The sequence below is a fragment of the Fragaria vesca genome, linkage group LG5, assembly GCF_000184155.1.
Source record: "Fragaria vesca subsp. vesca linkage group LG5, FraVesHawaii_1.0, whole genome shotgun sequence".
Classification (NCBI taxonomy): domain Eukaryota; kingdom Viridiplantae; phylum Streptophyta; class Magnoliopsida; order Rosales; family Rosaceae; genus Fragaria; species Fragaria vesca.
The window spans coordinates 9,094,370-9,097,110 of record NC_020495.1 but is presented as its reverse complement, the minus strand read 5'-3'; the positions used below and the strand labels follow the sequence as shown (position 1 = coordinate 9,097,110).

At 35.5% G+C, this 2,741-nt stretch overlaps 1 protein-coding gene across 1 annotated transcript in view; it reads left to right on the top strand.

Annotated features, from left to right (window-relative positions):
- The window catches only part of LOC101300352 (disease resistance protein At4g27190-like), an 8,564-nt gene continuing 5,823 nt past the window's right edge, over positions 1-2,741 (top strand). The window contains exons 1-2 of the mRNA XM_004301149.1: positions 1-47; positions 146-242. The gene's annotated coding sequence lies outside the window, so the exon portion shown is untranslated. The remainder of the gene's footprint in view (positions 48-145; positions 243-2,741) is intronic.

Genomic DNA, 2,741 nt, shown 5'->3' with positions numbered 1-2,741 from the left:
TTGCTCTGCATTTGGAATTTTGGATAATCTACTTCTCTGAGAAACAAGTATTGCCTCTCGATTTTCTTATTCAGTTATCATGATAATCATCTGTTCTTTAACTGCTTATAATATATAATGCATGCTCTATATTTCTCATCTACAGACCTGACTGGAGTGTTTTCGCATTCCTTATCCGGTGTTCCGGGGGAAGGATAAAGGATTTGAAGAGCTAACTAGCTTTCATTCATACCATATATAAGGTACGTTCTTCAGTTTCTTTGTTTACTTTTACTAGTTTCCACCCGCGCGTTGCTGCGGGCTAGGGCCTAGGAATAGTCGACAACTGTGTAGTTAAACATGGTTAAGTCATTCCAAATCCACCACCGAACCCCCCACGTTTCCATATTCTTCCACCGGCACATCCACATTTTCAAATCCACCTCCAGAACTCCTTCAATTCCACCTTTCCCATGCCTCCTCTTGTAAATAAGTCTAAAACAGGGGTAGCACTGTCATTCTACACGCGAAATGAACAGTATTAATAGCTTAACGGTATTATATATACTAGCCTTCCAGCCCGCACGGGGAAAGCGCTCATGTAGGGCTGGGCATGGGACGTGATAAAGCTAATCCCACAGTCCATCCCGGCATTGAAATTGGGACGGAACGGGCTTTGCGTTTTTTAGATTTCATCCAACCTGGGTCTTATCCCGGTCAGGAAGGACTTAGTCCCGGATAAAAAAAAGTTGAAAATAAACTTGTAAGCAAAAGAAAAAGTTTCATATTTTTATAATGCTCTCTACTCTATTAAGTATTAACAAGTATTTGTAACATGTTTACAAGTACAACACGGTGTAATAAGAGAGTTTATACTGCTTACTTTCTCTAAACATGTCATCACTACTAAGGTTCAAGAAGAGAGTCTACAACAATCAACAAATTAAAGTATTAAACATCACTGTTATTGAATTGGGGATAACCTAATAACTTAAAGAAAAAATTGCTAAAATCAAAACACTTAAATGAAAGGCTCAAATCACATTTTAATCAATAAAAAATCAATCATTAAAATAGTCAGGACATAACGGACCTAAACATGACTTAAATTATATGTCTCGTGTCCCGTCTCATCCCCATTGTATAAGGATGGGACAGGACAAGACAAGACGGGACGAACCTGACGTTTTGAGATTTAAATCTTGTCCTGTCCCAGTAAATTTCGGGACAGGGCTGGGAGTCCGGGACAGTTTCGGGATTGCGGGATTTTATGCCCACCCCCGCTCATGTCCCAACATAATAAACAAAGAAATTCTGCAGCCACTTAAATAGAAGTAGTATTTCCGTGATACAAATTCAGTGAAGCATAAAATCTTTGTCCGTCTCATACTTTGCACAATTTAGAAGCATTTTCTGTTAACAATTGAGGGGCTACACTGACCATACTTACCCTTTGCGATCCACATCTGCACTCACAAAATAGAATAGCTTTCAAGTAAACACTATGTAAAATATGTGAGATGCGGTGATGTGTTTCTAAGCTGATTTTATCGAAGGGGTTGCTCAAGACTAAACAAATCATAGAATCAAATACGAACACAGAAAAATAAGTGAAATTTTCCACCGTTGTCAATTGTGCACATGAATTTTGTGCTATTCTAAAACAAATGATTGAATGAGCTTTTCTTCCACAGTATAATTTGTAAGAAAATAAGCATTTGCACAACAGGTAGAATATATATAACCAAAGGAAGAGCTTTTCCAATTTGAAATCATATAGTTGAATACATAGACTAAAAATATAAAATATACTGAAAGAGATGACAAATTTAATCCATGTTAAAATAAACTAAAGCTAAACAACATGAAAGCCAGAAAAAACATCATTGAGGTTCACCTTTTTTCACGATATCTATGAAGCATAGAATTGAAGAGCTACTCCTTTTCTATTTCAGCAACCGTCGGTTGATTAACTGAAATCAAAATTGATAATCATTTCACAAATTGTCATAGTACAAAATAGTTAATCGCATTCTAGTCGTACAAAATAATTTGTCACAAATAATCAAATTACACGCCATAAAATACCGAACCAGAATTATTTGAGCTACATCTACGAAATCGATGATTAAACATCAGAACAGAATATCTGAAATCATTTATTATAATCCAACGTTCTCTATTAATAATCATTAAAATACCATGAGATACAAAATCAGGAACCGCTACCACAATGACATTGTGTAAATACATCAAAACATGGTGTGGGAAAGATCCAAGCAGGTCTTGAAAAGTAAGAGCTACTAAATCCATAGGAAGAACCGAAGAAGGTAGGACATCGTGCATTATTTCAGTTGAGAGACGAACAATAAAGCTAAAAATGAATCATCAGGAAAGTCATATGTACGAAACTTGCTTCCAAGATTTCACTTCGAATTTAATCGCTAATTGGGTTAAATTCTGTGCACATACAAACAACATCTGAGTTTAAGTTCAGAAACAATATCATTCTTAGTTGTTTTAACTCTCAAGTTTGGTAGAGAAGATATACTCAATTCACTGAACTCAGTTATGATGTCAAAAATCATAAGTTCTATAAGTTTTAGAATACTCAACCATACCTATATCCATAAATACAATCATCCAACTCAAGATCACAAAAAAAATTGGAAGAATTGCGTGTTTTGGAAAACAAACCGATGGAAACCGATATAAACTAAAAAGGGCAAGCACAGAGAGAAAGATAAAAGATACATACAAAT